Raw genomic sequence first — 18,447 nt, 5'->3', positions numbered from 1 at the left:
TGTGAAATAGCGGATTGGGTCTCTCTTGGTCCAATCGAAAATGGAAGTGATGAGGGAAGGAGTAGTTGAGGGCGGGGACAGAGGAGGGAGGAGGAAGAGTGTATTTTGTTTATGGGCGGTAACCTCACGAGGGTCCTTACGTTCTTACTGGCCCACTGAAGCCCAGAGTGACATGAGAGTTACCCAATAGTGTGGAAACCTAGAGGTTCTTCGAGTGAAGCGCCCAATGTGGGCCTTCTGCCGGAGAAGTAGGGGCGGGGGGAAGTTTAGGAGTTGAGGAAAGAAGATTAAAGAGCGCGAGGAGGTAACGCCAAAAACTCTAATTTGTTGTGGGGCGGGTGAGCTGGCGGGAGGGGTGTGTGTGCGAGCCGTGCGGGTCCTGGCGTCTGCGTGTCTCGGGGAGTTGGGGGCGGCCGGGCGGGAAGGAGGAGAGCGGGGTGGGGCTGGGGAAGGGGAGTGAGTTCCTCAGCGGGGAGAGCCCGCCGGCGGGTGGCCGGCCCCGCCCCGCGCGCGCGCGCGCGTCCCCGCTCCGGACGCCCCTCCTCGCGCCCGCGGTGGCCTCACCCGACCCGGCGGGGAGGGTCCGCGGGTGTTGTCTGGAGCGGGCGGGGCGTCCCGCCGCTGGAACCCTATCTTCCGCCTTCTCGCTCGCTCTCTGTTAACTCCCTGCGCCTGGAGCTGCGGCTGGCACGTCAGAAGAGGAGCCGAGGGGGGTCGAACCGGGGTTGGGGGGGGGGGGGGGAGCCGCTCTTGGCGCCCGCGTGTCTCTGGTCTCCTCCCTCCTAGCCCTCGTCCCGGCCCCGGCCCGACCCGCACGCGCTGGCCCGGGCGCGCGCTGGCTCTGGAGCGCAGTCGGAGCCCTCGGGGTTGAGGACAGGGAGGTGGGGGTGTGGGGGGGGGGTGGGAGGGGAGTAGGCGGGGGTGGACGGAAGGGGTCCTGGGCCCCGCAGCACCGGCTTTGGGGGGAACGGAGTTACTACCCACCTTTCTTTTCCTTGGTCCTCCTTGGAAACATTTTTAAGTAATAATAATACATGGGTGGACGCGTTTTGACACCTGCGATAAAAGAGAACGGGAGGCGTCGGGAAGTTTCATCGCGATCATCATTTCCATGCCTTCCTGTCCGGGTGGCTCGTAGGTGTCTCTCCCTCCCCCCCCCCCCCCATCCTCCCAACCTGATCATCTTTACAAGGATGCTGAAGGCAGGAGGCAGGGATTTTCCCGAAAAGTTCTATTGATAAACACACACTTGTACAAGCATATGCTAGGCACACACACAAACTATAAACATTAGCGAAAAACACAATATGGCGTACAACTACACTACCTAACGCGGTAATCCGCTGATCTCTTACCTTGGAACTGGGTTGAAGGAGGTCAGGACCAGGGTGATGACTGCTCTCCAGTAAAAGAAAAAAAGAAAAAGTCCGAATGAAACAAGTAATTGGGGAGCCTGTGGGTTGTAGGACTGTCCCTAGAATCAGCACTGGCCCAAGCGAAGTGGAACAGGTTACATTTCTAGAGGTGTGCAAATCGTCTTCACTATTTTTCTTTTTCTTTTTTTTTTTTTTTTTTTGCAGTTTTTTTTTTTTAAATAGCAAAATGTTGCCGAAGTGGAATTTGCTCACTGCATGTCCCTGTGTGAATTTCAGAGGTCACCCATTCTCTTCCATGTGTTCTAATGAACTCTGTTCTAAAGTTACTGCTGTAACTTGTTGCTGTTGAAAGTTTTAAAATATGCAGTCGTTTTGTAAATTCTATCGTTGTCAAGACAGGTTAAATAATATCATTAATTTAAATTCATAAATGATTTATTTTCATTCCAGTTCCTAATCTCAAGGCCCCTTTCCTGTCATGTGGGAATAGACTGCTTTCCTTCTCTACCCTCCTTCCTAAAAGTGTAAGAGTCAAGATTTCACTTCATTCTACCTTTTTTTTTTTTTTTTGCCTTACACCTACATATGGCTGTACCTTTTGTAAAAGAAAAAAAAATTACATTGATTTTTTTTAATGCCCTTGCTCATTTTCATTCATAATCAGAGTGTGGTCTGAGTAATACATAATCTTGAACCCACTTCTCCCAAGGAAGATTGTGGCATTATCCTGGAGGAATCAGTGATGTTAGTCACTGTTCGTTCTGTGCTTAAATTGTAATTCCCCAGATTGAGGGTGTGATGTTTCAATTTAGCTCAGATTTGAAAGGCTTTAGGTTTCTGAACACAATTTTGAAGTAAATAGGTAACAAGAAAATGTACTAGAAATGTACTAGCTGCTTAGGCAGTTGAGTAGTTTTGAGTTTGGTTTTTAGATCTTACAAGTAGAATACAGGCCTTTCACAACAAAGCAATATACCCTTTCATGGTAAAGTTTTCAGTTTTACAGGCTAAAAGAAAGATGTTTAAGATTCTAAAATGTAAAATTTTATCATTACCAGGAAGAAGTCTTTACTCTCAGCTCTTTAGGCTAGTGTTTATATACTGCTGTCATGCTAAGGAAATGCACATAGATCATGTGTATGTTGACTAGCTACTGAAAAACAATGTAAGTAGAATAACAAGGAAAGAGAAAACTTTAATTTGAGGGCTATAGGGAGATAAGGCATCATCCTTCTAGTGTCATGCCTTTCTTATGTACTTAGGTTGGAAAGTTTTTAAAACAAGTATCCAACTTTTTTGTCAGTTTACTAAGAATTTGACAACTTCATATAGAAAGAAATCTAGGGGAAAGCCACTTAAAATATTGTTTTTGTCTTATTAGTATAAGTCTTCAGAAGTCTTTCTAGACAAATTAGACTTACTAGAAAAAAGCTAGACTGAATAATTAGCTCATTTTAGGAAAGCAGTAAAAGCTACAACTAAATTCCTGTAAAGGATCCATAATTTATAAATGAATTTCAAATTATTCCAAGTATCTTCAGAGTAAGTGGTAAGGAGAGGCTTCTTTAAAACATTTGGAATATGGGAGTGAAGCTTAATGGACTCTATTTTCTAATTATCATGTGTTTTTTTTTCTAAAATGGATGGTTAAATCATCAAATTATTCAAGACATTATTCTAGGTACTTGGATTACAATAGTAAATAAGAGAAAAAAAATGGTTGGCCCTAGTGGAATATGTGTTGTAATGTTACATATATTTTGTATGCTCATTGCTAGAAGAGATTTTGTTTTCCAACAGAACTTTGAATAGCCTCTTTCTCATTTTATAAAGTGGTTTGAAAGAGCTTATGGAAATTTGAGAGAGAAAAAGGTGTTTCCCAATTGCCAGCGACCAGGAAACCTTAGTTAGCTAATTTGTGGTTTTTTTTGTTATTGTCATAAAATGTTCTCTATCTATGTCAGTAAGTCTTCTCATTTTCTATTGATTAATTGGAGATAATAGTCTCATAGACTTTTCCGCCTGGGCTGGCTTTGAACAGGGATCCTTAAATCTCAGCCTCCTGATTAGCTAGGATTACAGGCATGAGCCACCAGTGCCCTGCTTGCTCAGTAAGTCTTTTTTGACAGGTAGTGGTAATATATTTTCATAATTTTAAGGATGTCTGTGAAATAAATAAAACGTTGCTTTATATTTTAAAATTTTCTCTTTTGAAATTTACTTTAAAAGTTCCCATGTACCATTGTCTTGTTAGCAATGGGTGGTAAAATGAATGCTAGAATATTTGTTAGTTTTTGGCTACGATTTGTATTAGGAAAATTGTTGAAAAATCAAGCATCACAATCTTTTATAGGTGTGGTTTTATCAGGATGAAAGCTGTTGTAATTAATTTATAGCTGACATTAAAGAGATAAGAGAGAGAGACCTGCAAAAATTGCTTTGTTATTTAAACATTTAAAAAAATTTTAAAGCATTTGATTGGCACCTCTCTTACTTAATAGACCTTTGTAGTACAAGAGGAACATTACATATTTTAGAATTATTTTAATCATTTTATCTGTAGATGGAAAAATCCTAGGTTCTAACAGAAGGAATGGTGCCTGAGTTAAATGAGTGTGTAGTTTAACTCTGAGTTAGTGGCTTCAGGTAGTGGGTACTTCACTTTTTCAAAATTGGTTCATAGTTCTCACATAAGTAGTTCTGATTTTCATTAATTTTCTCTGTAATGGTGAGTCTAACTTTGTTAGCCAAATATAAGCTTATTATATATATCCTTTCTTCCCCACTCCTCTCATCCTCAACTGTTAAGATTTTGTATGTCTATACTTATGTTAGGTCTTTACTTTATGCTAGTTTGTAGCACAATCAAACTTTTCCAGAAAGGACACAAATTAATGCATTTCGTACAGTCTTTGGCTTTAACTACTCTTTGGCTATTTATATGCAATACCAATCAGCATGTGAAAGCTAAAAATAGGAAGCCTGAGAAGGAAATAGAAAAATTTTAAACTAATCAAAGAAACTTTTTTTTTGGTCAGTCGTAGGGCTTGAACTCTGCCTGTACATTGTCCCTGAGGTATTTTTGCTCAAGGCTAGTGCTCTACCACTTTGAGCAATAGTGACACTTCTAGATTTTGAGTGTTTAATTGAAGATAAGAATTTCATAGGGACTTTTCTGCCCTTTGGCTGGCTTTGAACTGTGATCCTCAGATCTCAGCTCCGGAGTAGCTAGGATTAGCCCTACCAAAAGAGACATGTTAATAGAGGTAAGTTGAAGAATGTTTAATAAAATGTTAAACACTAAATTTTTGTTTCTAATAAGAGAGAACGGTGAATGTGCATTATGTATGTGTATGTGTGTATTTACATATGAACAGTTTTCAAATAAAGACATTCTGATACTGGACAAATTCAGTCTTGCTCTGTGGTCCTTGATATGGAATGTATTAGAAATTCCCAAGTTATATTGTTTAATATAAATAGTTTCTTAGTTACCAGAACTTTTTTTTGAGCAACATAGAACCACAAGCTAATTAAATTTTTGTAAATTCTGTGATACTCTTCAGCTAAAAATACCATTTTGAAAGTTTTAAAAGCATGTTTATCAAGCAGTCCATATGACCAATGAAACCTAAATTGGATGGAAACTTCATAGAACCTGAATCTACATAAGTTGGTTGAGTTTCGAAAAGTATTCATAGTACAAAAAAATATCTTGACGTGTCAAATTTTTATAGGAATAAAATAAGCCTAACTTTCTTAATATTTGTGAGGTAAGTCTAAGCATGTGTACAGTGCATTTAAGTCAAAATTTGGGATGTTATTGGCTAGACATAATCATTTCTTTGCCAGAGATACTAGGCTGTGTGAGGGCTAACCATCTGTCAAGTGATGGAGACAAAGAAAGGTTTTAATATACTGGTATAAAATTTCCACAAACTTGTTTTGAATTGTATTGTCATTTTATTTTGGCCTTCATAGTCTGTGTTGAATATGCACTGGGTCATTCACCTCACTTTGTTTTATGAATAAACCATTCAAGGTTTAGATAAGGTTATTGACACAGCTGATGGGATCTAGAAGCAAGATAGACTATGTTTTGATTTTGCTTTGATGAAATGATCAAAAACTCACAAGTGGGCCCACCACCCACTAGCCATTTTACAAATGGTTTCAAGCATGCATATTTTCACCCACCCATTCTCAGTTTTAGGTATCTTAATTATTTTGTTTTGTGGATTCAAGCTTTATATTTCAGACCCATTACTGAGCTGTTTGAAGGGGGAAAAGTAGCAACAGGAATCCAGATTGCCTGTTTTAGGTACAATATGGTGTGATGTGAAATTGAAACAGCAGATTGGTGAGAAACTTTAGTTTCAAACAAATATAAACTCGTTTGTTTAGTGAAGTCATACACAAAACAGTCTCTATTGATGAGGCAACATGTTTCTTCAGTAATTTCCACATCATGAGGTCACTTTTGTTCTTTGGACCAGTAGTCTATTTCCAAGGCATCATTTAAGAAAAAGAAGTCCTTGTATTGCTGATTACAATGATATACTTAGATATGCAGGCCAAGGAATTATTTATAGCTGTGTTAATTATATCAATAAAAATAGCAATATTAATACTGTGAGTGTCAAAATCCATTCTTGACAGTATGAGGTAAACAGAATTATAGTCAAACAAAGCAGCCAGTCTGTCTTTACTGTCAGCTCATGAATATGCACTTGAGGAAAAATATACACATAGTTTAGAGAGCTGGGTGTGCTGATTAAATGTCTTTTTCAGTTACTTTTGACATGTTTTAAACTCAAGATTTAAAAGGTTTGTATTTTGAGTTTTGAAAATTTTGATATTCATTATTTTGCTGTTATTGGTTAAGTTTCCAGAGATTTACTTATTTATACTTAAGTGCGTTATAAATGATCAAAAATTCATTTTATGTGTACCTTCCTTTTTGGAACACAGATTACCATTTCAAAAAGGAGGATATGTGACAATTTACAAAACAAATATGGAAAATCCAGTACCAGTATAATCTCCCCTTCTTCTACCCTCTGTCCCTGCCTTTTCTCTTCTTTTCCTTCACATATAAAATGAATCTTTAGCTTTCTTTAGACATAAAAAAACCCCTGATATTGTTTTAAGAGCAATATAATTTTCTTTGTAATCAAGTACAGATCATTAAATCCAAGGCATTTTAACTTGAGGGGACATCTTTCTTTCCAATTCCTCATAGATTTTTCTTACTTCATTGTATGTTGTCAAAAATCTTTAACTGCTGGGCATTGGTGGCTCAAGCCTATAATTTTAGCTGCTCAGAAGGATGAGATTTAAGGATAACAGTTTGAACCCAGAAGAGCAGGAAAGCCATTAGACTCCTATCACCAATTAACCACCAGAAAACCAGAAGTGGAGTTGTGGCTCAAAGTGGTAGAGGAGTATCTTTCTGCACAAAAGCTAATGGAGAGTGCCCATACCCTTAGTTCAGGAGCCAGGACTCGACCCCCCCAAAACCCCAAAATCCAAAACCAAACCAAACAAATCTTCAATGTACAGTTAGTATTTAGAGTGTCTAGTTCTGCTACTCTCTAGTTATATGATGTTGGTCATGTAATGCAATCTGTACGTCATGACCATAGATTTTTCATCTTCTTGTGATGTTTTCTTCAATATTTGAATCCGTTTTAGACCTCCCAGGTGAAATACAAAAGAACATGCGTTTTTCTTTCAATCTTTGATGACATTTTACTTTAATGGCACTTGTTTTTGAATACAGCATAATTTAACTGTAAGCACATAATACAAGTACCAAAAATCCTTTTTAGTTGGAAAACATAATTTAGTAGTTTACAAAACTTTTCCACAATTCACCTGAATTTAGAAGCTTGTATTAATAATAGAACTTATAAACTTTATTCTTCATATTTTGTCCAGCATAAAGTTGTTTAATTCAGGAAATCAAGTAATAATGGAATGAATGAATTCATAGCAATCAATATGCCAATAGAGCAATATATATATCTTCAAAGAAAAAATGATGAAGTTTGTTTTTGTGCCTCTCTAAGAAGAAAATAACTATACTTCAAGTAATCAGGAACTTTCTTCATAAAGATACCGAATTTATCATATCTGTTTCCTGTGAGTTTGCATTCAACAATAGATTCACATAGGAAGGATGGTAATTAGGCAGAGTATTTGACTTTATTTTAGGGTAGTGAAAAGAATTTTTAAAAAAGACTGCAAATACCTCTTTGACATATATAGAAACACAACTGTATGTCATTTATGTAGAAATACAGTATTTAATGACAACCTTGAAATTTTTATTTAAAATTTCAGATTTTTAAAATTGACTCAGATTGCTTTTTGCTAATGTGAATGATTGTGAGAGTCTCAAAGCTAACCAACACTACTTATTCATAAATGGAAACAGCAATCTGTAGAAATTCGTACAATTTTGATTTCTCTGCCTTTTCTACACCCACCCACAAGTCCAGATGTTCCTGATTCTGATCATGTAACATTTTATAAATCACTTCAAAGAGAGAATGTAAATTCTCTATTAAGTAATCCTATTATAGTCTACCAAATAGCTAGTTAATAAAATGGCAAAAAATTAGATTAGCAATTGGTTATAAAGATGGTGTTTGTGTTTCAGTGCATTCAAATAATAAAAAAGATATTCTAAATGTTCTTAAGCAAAACTTATTTGGGAACGTTAACTGAAATCCAGCACATGTATTGAAGAATTACTGTAGATTGCTCTCCAAATACGTTTATGCCAACTAGACTAGCAGAAATCTTAGAGGGAACCTTAGTGAAAGTAGAAATAAATTGTATCTTCTACTCAATAATAAGAATGACAATAACAGTATAGGCAGCATTTGTTGAGAGCTTACGCATTGATTATATTGTCTTTAGTCAGTTAATTATAAAACAAGTCCCTTTATTATCCCAATCTTACAGGCAAGTTAAAAGCACAAAAAGGCTATAGAACATCTTATTTGAAATACCACATCTAGTATATAACTCAAATACAGCTCTAAAACAGAAAATGTAAGCTGTTAATTACCCTGTCATAAGGCCTCTATTATGGGTCCATTTCCATTTAGTGTTTTCTCAAATTAGCATTGGCAGTTTTATTTCAAGAAAGGCTTTATAGATTTGAAGAAAGTTCTAGAGGAGGGCACAGGTGAAAGAATTTAAGTGGGAGGAATGGTTGCAATGGTATAGTCTGGTGTTAAAATTTAACTCTTCAGTCTAGAATTACAAATACTTAGGGGATTTCTCTAAAGGTTTTATAATAAACACATTGGTTATATGCTGCCTAATTTTGGGTCTATAGGTAACAGTGGAGCTGACTAACATGTAGCAACAATGAGTAGGAATAGGTCAAAGGAAATGTTAAATGCCAGGAGTACTTGGAAAGGTAGAATTCAGAAAGGAAAAAGCAATCCAGATTGAGTATCCAAGAACTAGGGATTTACACAAGTGTGATAGAGGGAGAGCAGAAACACAATATTCAAACTGTGGTAGATTGTATTAAGCCCTTGTGCTTACTGTTTGTTATGTGTATCCTCACACTTGTTTCAGAAACCAGTAGCTGACTTTAATATGGACCACATAAAGTTTGTAATACAAAGACTGATATGATTTGGCAGAAAAAACATATTAATCTAGTCTAGGATTAGGCAGTCAGTTTAAGGGCATTACAAAAAGATGTAATTTAGCACAGTAAGCTATATGGTAAACTATTTATGGAGTACCCATTGTGTGCAACACAATTCTGAACTGTTTCTTGGGGAATTTGTAAATTGTTTTCTAGGAGTTAGTCTCTCAAATATAAGAAGGTATCTGTTAGATTTTCTGAGAGCCTGATAGATTTCAATTCTTACATCCTATTTTATTTCATTTATTATGTAATTTAGCCTTTGATCTTCTCTTTCTCATGTTCATAGAGATTTAAATCATGGATAAAGACTGTTTTTTTTTGTTGTTGTTTTATAATGCTAGTTCTGGGACATGAAGTCAGGGCCTCGTGCTGTCTCTCACTTGGCATTTTTCCTCAAGCCTGGTACTCTGCCACTTGAGCTATACTTCTACTTCCAAATTTTTGCTGGCTAATTGGAGATAAAAAGCCTCATGGACTTTCCAGCTAGGGCTGGCTTCAGAAATTGATCCTTGGATCTCAAATTCCCAAGTAGCTAGGATTACAGGCATGAGCCACTAGTGCTTGTCTAGCATAGGCTTTTTAAATGAGTTTTTTAAAACTTTTCTTCCTATGTAACTACAAAGAAAAAGATTTAGTTTTATATGATAGTATAAATACATTCCAAATGATCAGCTCAGATAAAATCAGTATATGTAAGTTTGGATTATATTTAGAATAGTCAGCATGAGTAAAGAAAGGAAATTATAGTAACTTTATAAGTTAATTTTAATTTCATATAATGTATGACCTCAAACTAGATATTCATATAACATTTGTCTACAAGGTACAAAAGGTTTTGCAAGTTATTTGTTGTTGAGCTACAATACATGAGTTGTATTTCTGAGTAGTAAAATCAGTGAGAGTGCTATACCATCACTAATGTTGATGATAACTGAATTTCAGATATATTATTCATACTCATAGTGTTAGTTCATTAGGAAATACAGTACAATAACAATATTGTATGCTTCAAATAGTTATGAGCAAATATATTGTAAATAAATATATTGACAATTAGAAAAATTGTCAACATTCAGAGCAACAGTTCCTCTTCAGGTTCATTGTTAGTGGAACTCTAATTTTTGTTCTCACATCTTGTGATATATTGTTTGCATTTCACCTTTTTAATATAACTGGCCCTCATAGAAGTACCTTTGAAAACTCAAGTTCATAGTAATTTTTCTGTTCATAAAGAGTTGAGAACAGCCCGGCCCCAGTGGCTCATGCCTGTAATTCTAACTACTCAGGAGGCTGAGATCTGAGTATTGATGTTCAAAGCCAGCCCGGGGAGGAAAGTCTGTGAGACTCTTTATCTCCAATAAACCACTCAAAAACCGAAAGTGGCACTGTAGCTCAAGGGGTAGAGTGCTCGCCTTGAGCTAAAGAGCTGAGGGACAGTGCCCAGGCCGAGTTCAAGCCCCACGACGGACCAAAAAAAAAAAAAAAAGAGTTGAGAACAAAGCACTACTATGTTGAAGGAGTTTTTAGAAGAAAAACTGAAAAACAGTATAGGGAAAAATACAGGATTCTAGGTGCTTCTGATCCAGATATTCTGGAGGGTCAGGTCATGGGGCCTGAACTCTGGGCCTGGGTGTTATCCCTCAGCTCTTCAGCTCAAGGCTAGTGCTCTACCACTTGAGCCACAGCCCCATTTCCGGCTTTTTTCTTTTTGCTTATGTGGTGCTGAGGAATCGAACCCAAGGCCCCATGCATGCAAGGCAAGTGCTCTACCACTGAGCCACCTTCCCAGCCTCTGATCCAGATATTCTGTATTTGAACTAATATATGTTTATATATTTATAATATAACATACATGTATATTATATTAAACAAGAACCAAATGAGAATAGTTGTGTTTTTATACTTTTAAATTATATATACCTTTCTACCAATTTCCTGAATAATGATAAGTTTGATTATTCAAAAAGTAGATGGCTCTAATGTAAAGTATATTTTATGTTATTGTTTTATATGCAGTTTCACTCCTAACTCTTATTCTTTGAGAATTTTATATGCAGTTTCACTCCTAACTCTTATTCTTTGAGAGTTAACACTTAGGAAAGGTAACATTTAGTATCATACTGCTTTGAAATGAAGTATTTTAAGGACAGAAACCATGCTTTGTCTTCATAGCCATAGTGCTAGTATAGTATTTGACACATAAGAGGGATTTATTTTTTTCTGGTCAGGCTATTTTGTATGTATCCAATGAATAAACTTTAATTCTTGCTTACCAGCCTATCCATATCCTTATTTTCAATCAGTTCTGGTTCAACTTTAGCATTGTGAAATTTGTTATTCCCCATTATAGGTATTCTCTGTACTTTTGTAAGACCCAAACATTTTTATACATGCTTAATGTCTTATCCTTTTAGTACTTAATGAAATTCTATCATGGCAGAAGTTTCAATAAAAGTTATATTTACCGTGATTCAGAAAAGAAGTATATCAGATATTGACCATCAATGGTAAAGCGAATCTACTACAATCAATTCAGGATATTGTGTTGAATAGAGTACACAGAGATACATTACCTACTGATTCACGGATGAAAACCAGATTTCATATCCTATATGATTACAATCTGGATAGTAAGACAAACAAAGCAGAGTACTTTTTGTTCTTAATAGGTTGCTACAGATCTTGAACATTTTATAGGAGCATGAGAAAAGAATATTTGTAAATTTTTACATAATTAGAATAGCTTTAATTTTACTGTATTGTCTGAAATAGAAAGCTAGTCTAGCTTAATATTTTAATATTATTATTTTAATGTTAAAATATGTAATATGTTATATAAGTGATTTTTATAACCACAGCTCTTCTAGAAAACAAAAGAGATAATTGTGCTATGAACAATACAGAAGGTAATATATATATATATATATATATATAAATCACATGTGTGACATGTGTTTCTTTTCTGTACAACAGATAACATATGTTTTCATATTTGCTAGACTTGGGAAAATTTAACTGGCCAAAGTCATAATTTGCTTTTCTTTAACTGAAACTTTAACCAATGTATGAGGTTGTTTTCAAAACAAAGATAATTCTATCCTGCAATAATTAAAACTGGGATTCCATTAAAACTTACATAAAGAGTGATTAATAGTGGCAGTGTATTTTGAAATGTGTGTCTGACAGCATACAGAGAACATAGTATTCAGGAATATACTTTGTAAGGAAAATACTAATTTGGGAGAAAAATTATAAAGTCTAAACCTACTTCAGAAACACATCTCCCATCTCATCCCAAGACTTTTGTTTTTCAATTTAAGATTTTCAAAACAAGTTGAATGGCTACTAGCATTTGTCAACAGCTCCCATGATACCCTGGGAAGAGAATTATTACTCTAAACAGTCTTTATTCATTTTAATCATTTATGTCTAAAAAGCCAAACTAGCTAAAAAGCCAAAGTAGCTGTCCATGAAGTGAAAACAAAGTAGGACACACCAAGTGTTCTATCATGTGGCTTTACAAGGAAATGACAGACTGCCTTTGTTTTTCACTACCCATGATGCTTCTGCCTTTAGGGTACTACACCCTGAGCTTCAGTGACATTTCAACAAGAAAATGTCATTCCATTTGTGGAGACCAAGCAACAAGTGAGACAGGGAAGATCAGGTAGGAAAAATCAGAGTACCGTCAAAGCAAAAATCAATGGAACTTGAATTTGAAAAAAAAAATTTAAGTCATGAACGGAAATTCAAATAAAGAATTTAATATACTAAAAAAAATCTCAGGTGAATAACACATTGTATGAGTTCAATGAAGGTCATCCTTGAAACATGTATTCATGAATTAAAATATAAAAAATATGTCATATCACAGGAACAAAAACATAACAAAATATTGAATATAAAGTTATTATCTGGAGGATATAGACACCAAGACATGAACAATATGAACAGTAAGAATTACAAAGGGAGAAATTGCAATAGAAAGAAAAGTATAGTTAAACAAATACTGAAAAGAAATTTCTCATATTAAGAAAAATCAGACTGGAAAAGTGGCTTAAGCACAGGGTCCTGAATTCAAACCTATTACCTACCCAAGGTAGGTAGGTAGGTACATAGATAAAGAGATAGATTGAAAAAACAAGAAAAGAAGGAAAACTTACTTATTTAAAAAACAAACAGAAAAATCAGTTTGAGAGTCTGGGGCTAGTGCTAGTTATCCCAGTTACAGTATGAACTGTAAATAGGAGAATTGAAGTCTAGGCCAGCCTGATCAAAAAATAAAATGAGGCTCTATTTAAAAAATAATCAAAGCAAAAAGTTTGGGTACATGTTTTTAGTGGTAGACAGACTGCTTCACCAAGTATGAGACCCTGATTCCAAAATCTAGTACCACCAAAAGCAAATGGAAAAGGTAAATTAGTTTTTGACTTGAAAGTGTGTACTGATTTTGGTCTTGATTTGAAAAGAAAGACACACAGACATATTCTGCTAAACAATTCTGGATTCTAAAATCTAATTGAAACATTGTATAAACTCTCAAGTAGAAAGAGCCATTTCTTATAAAGCAGTAAATATCAAAGTATTTTAGGATTTCATATAGGCATTGATATGTAATTTGAATCTCTAAAAAGTTATTTGCTAGCCAAGGTGAGAGAAATGAATTTAGTGATATAATGGAGCTTGAAGTATATTGTTATATACCTCATCTGAGAAAAATGACTGAGAATAGATGAAAAACAAATTCAGGAGAACAAAGATTTTAAGATGAAGAAGACGAAGATGAAAATAATGACTAATGATGAGCATTCATATATACTAAATTGTAAATATATACATATTTCATCAAATGGATAAAAATTGTTGGCTAGTAATATGCAATAGGTAATTTCAGGCTCTTGAAGTTAAAAAGCCATATATCTGTGAGGAAAATTTGAAATGTATGGAACCATCTCCTTAAACATAGTAGTTAGAGCCCTGGGAAGTTGGATAGGAGAGTAGAGGGGATTAAAGGAAAAGAGCAAAAGGAGGCAAGGAAATATATTGTGAAAGATCTGGTTTAGTATGAAGGAAAAGGGGTATAATCTTTTTATGAAAGAAAAGGCTCATTTATAGGTTTATTGATGAATGGTAAAGGAAGAGAATATGATAGAAAAACACTTAGAATTTCATATTAACATGGAGGTAATCGAATAGCCATTTAATCAAAATACATAAAAGGAAAATGATGAAGCAATATGCAAAACAAAAATGTAATAGGAAGTTTTAATGTGGTCAATTACTGCATTAAATATACATGGATTATATTCTATCAGTGACAGATAATATCAGATTATATTAAAATACAAGACAGTCAAATTATAAGAAATGTACCTTAATGTTATTAAAAACTGATTATAAAATAATGAAGATAAAGACGCTAGGCTAATGCAAATAATAGGAAAAAGAAAAACATAAATGATTACATTGATAATAGACAAGCTAGGAAATAATGTTAAAATTTTTGAAAGATATAAAGGAATTATAAAATGCTTAGTTTAAGAAGAAAATAATCATATAAATCGGTATGCTGTCATTTATTAGAAAGATCCAAACAATTCTATAAAACACAATAACTAATGGAAATAAAAAAATAATTAGAATCTATTATCTGTGAAGAATCTGACAATCTTTGCACACTTTTTGTTTTGTTTCGCACTACTTTGTTGAGGTTGGCCTTGAACCCTTGGTCTCAAATGATTCTAATGCATTGGCCTTTCAAGTAGTTGGAACTACGTGCATGTGTCATATACCTGGCTCATTTAAATATTATTGAGCATCTCTCTTTGTGGGCACAAAAAGTCAATATTTAGAAAGTAGAGATTTTGTAAGCATATTATCTCACTATATGCAAGAATAATTAGAATTTAAATAGTTTTTTAAGTTTAAAATCAGTACTGCAGAGAAATGACAGAAAACGTGCTGACAGAAGTCACTTAGAAAACAATGAAAAGGAAAATATTTTATGTAAAAATGTATGGAAAATAACTAACGCAATTGTCCAGCCTGAAATGCCTCTGTTTTCAAGAATGATGGGAAATAAATACTATTTAAAATACTATTTAAAATTAAAGAGTAATACAAGTAGAGGAAGAGTGAAATTTTAAAAAGATTAAATGAAGAAAATAATATAAAACAATACCTTAAAAACATAAATCTAAAAATTGGCCAAGTTTTAGTAGTGTGGGAGTAAGAATCAGTACAATAGTAGGTAAGAACTGTATTACAAAATATTTTAAGACTCTTCCATTATTGTGTTACATAAACATGTATAATCTTAATCCTCTAGACTCTCACTGTACCTTACTATTAAATATACAAAGATTGTGATTTGGAGAAAGTCAAATGGATGAGTGTATCTCAATCTAAATTAATTTTGTTTATTTTTCAGTAGTATGCTCCTATTAAAAAGCTTCCCGACTCAGTACTTTTTCTATTGTTCTTTCCAACCCCCGCCCCCTCCTCCCTCCAAAGTTGTAAAGTTCATTTTTCGACATAACGACTTGTACATCTCATTGTTGCAATGGGTCCACCTGTATCCCTATTTAAACGATTTGTTTCTTCCCTTCCCCTCCACAAATTATACCAATATCAAATACAGTGAAAGCAGGGTTTATACCGTGGGGGAGGGACATACAAAGCAACATACAAAATCATCTTATAAATATGTTAGAAACAATGGCAAGAAAGAAAAACCATTTGAATCCTTAACTTGTGGTTCATTTCACCTAACATCAACTTTTCTGCTTGACTCAGACATATACTAGTTATTGCAAATAAGGGAAACCATCGGACCTATGTTTCTTTGGGCCTGGCTTACTTCACTTAATATAATTTTTTCCAAGCCTTTCCATTTCCTAACAAATGGGGCAATGTCATTCTTTCTGATGGAGGCATAGAATTCCATTGTGTATATATACCACATTTTCTTGATCCATTCATCTACTGAGGGGCATCTGGGTTGGTTCCATATCTTAGCTGTGGTAAATAATGCTGTAATAAACATAGTTGTACTGGTAGCTTTAGTATGGTCTTGTTTGTGATCATTTGGGTAAATGCCCAAAAGTGGGATTGCTGGGTCATAGGGGAACTCTATGTGGAGTCTTTTGAGGAACTTCCTTACTACTTTTCAAAGTGGTTGAACAAGTTTACACTCCCACCAACAATGTAGTAAGGTACCCTTCTGTCTCATCTGTTGTTATTAGAGTTCTTGATTACAGCCATTCTAACTGGGGTGAGGTGATAGTATCTCAATGTTGCTTTGATTTGCATTTCTTTTATGGCTCAGGAGGTTGAGCATTTCTTTATGTGTCTATTGGCTATCCTCTTTTCCTCTTCAAAGAAGTTTCTCTTTAAGTCTTTAGCCCACTTATATATTGGGCAGTTGTTTCTTTGAGGATTTGTTGTTGGGGGATTTAATTTTTTGAGTTCCAGGTATATTTTAGATATGAGACCCTTGTCTGTTATATGGCTAGTGAAGATCTCCCAATCCGTGGGCTTTTTATTGATCTTGCTAGCTATGTCCTTTGCCATGCAGAAGCTCTGCAATTTCATGCAATCCCATTTGTCCAACTTTTCTTTGTAAAACAATCATTTCTTTTAAAAAACATTAGGTGAGGCTGGTAGTGAAAATTACCTGAGTATATTATTTGATACTGTATACTTAATTTAGTGAAATTATTTCAATCAAAGATTTTCTCTTCTTGCTTGTATATTATCTGGGTAAATATGAAGATTACAGCCAACTGTGATTTTTTTTTTTTGGCGGGAGCAGAACTGGACTTTGAACTCAGTCTCTTGGGATGTTATGCAAGTACTCTTATCACTTGAGCTACATGTCCATCCTTTTTTACTTTACATTGTTTTTTCCAATAGGGTTTCATTAGAATATCTTTTTTGCTTGAAGCCATTTTTGGACAAACATCCAACTACCCCTTTCTCTTACGTAGCTGGATTACTGGCTAAACTACCAAGCCCACCTTGTTTTTTGAGATAGGAAACTGCTATTCTTCCCCCACTTCTATTCCTAAGTTTCTGTGGTACAGACATGCCATTGCTACATCCAGCCCAATTGTGATATATTAAGTATTTTTTTCCAGCTGGAAACACATTAGTATTTCTTATTACTGTAATAAACTTTTGGAAATATATTCTCTTTACCTATTCCAGTTTACCTATTCTCTTTACCTATTCCAGTTTATTTAATCCTTCAAGTTTTAAAATTTCTTGAATGATGATGTTCTATCTTAAAACCATGATGTTTTGTTGGCTTTTTAAAAATATAAAGCTAAGTTTTGAGTTGACCAAAAAAGTCCTTACTTAAATCTTTTTATTAAAAAAGGCATTATATGTATTTTTACCTTAAATTGAATTAAACTTTTTAGCTTCCCTTCCACTTCATATTTGGAAGTGCTGAATAATATAGATTTATGTGAGATTAGCCGAAAATTGTATCATCTGGGAGCTAACATATAGAATTTCCAACCACCATCCCAGACCTAAAGAATCATACTAATTTCAACAAGCTCCTAAGTTATCCATCCTACATTAAAGTTGGAGTAATATTTCTGAAATACTTGTCATTTAAAATATTGGACTTTGGGTACACAAAATTGGCTAATCACGATGTGATTTGTGATCATTGTTCCACTCCTTATTATCATTTATTTTGTGCTTTTATTCATCCATTCATTTATTATTAAAACAATACTTAGCTACCCAACACTCAGAAAAGAATTACAACATTAAAAATAATTCATGTGTATCTATCTATTCTTCCCTTGCCCACACCAATGTGACTCAATCAGAGATGAAGATGATCACTAGCATAAAATTTGTTTTTTAAATTATTTTTCAAAAAATAAAGTTACATACTGACATATATTTACTATTTATAAAATTTTGAGCAAATAATGCTTGTTATCTCCTAAAATTTGCTTCTTTTTCAGCTCCAGGTTATTAAAATTTATGTTGTGTGTAACTTATTCACAGAGTTAAATTTTCACTTCTATATGCTATTTGTGACTATATCACAGTATATTTAATATTTCTTTAGCTATTAGATATTTGAGTTATTTTTTAGTGACAAAAGACATTCTCTTTGGTGGTTACTCTGTCATAAGCTATATGTAGATTCAAATTTACATAAAGCTGTCATTGTTTTCTAAATGGTATTACTTATTTGCACCAGCAATAGCCATTATATCCATTGATTTATATTATCTTTAACCTATAGTATGGCTAGATATTTAGATTTTTGCCACCTTACTTAATAAAAACATCACATCATAGTCTTGATTTGAGTTTTTTTTGGTGTGGCTAATTTGGCTATGAATATGTATATATTTTATCTAT

General features: G+C 34.6%; 1 protein-coding gene across 1 annotated transcript in view; it reads left to right on the top strand.

The window, feature by feature from the left end:
- The first annotated feature begins 254 nt into the window (after window positions 1–254).
- Window positions 255–18,447, top strand: part of Zbtb20 (zinc finger and BTB domain containing 20) — a 699,482-nt gene continuing 681,289 nt past the window's right edge. Inside the window, exon 1 of the mRNA XM_042667352.1 lies at window positions 255–304. The gene's annotated coding sequence lies outside the window, so the exon portion shown is untranslated. The remainder of the gene's footprint in view (window positions 305–18,447) is intronic.

Source organism: Dipodomys spectabilis, unplaced genomic scaffold (assembly GCF_019054845.1).
Source record: "Dipodomys spectabilis isolate Male_0828 unplaced genomic scaffold, ASM1905484v1 ptg000017l, whole genome shotgun sequence".
In the NCBI taxonomy this organism is placed as follows: domain Eukaryota; kingdom Metazoa; phylum Chordata; class Mammalia; order Rodentia; family Heteromyidae; genus Dipodomys; species Dipodomys spectabilis.
The sequence above is the reverse complement of the archived record's forward strand: the minus strand, read 5'-3'. Positions and strand labels throughout refer to the sequence as shown.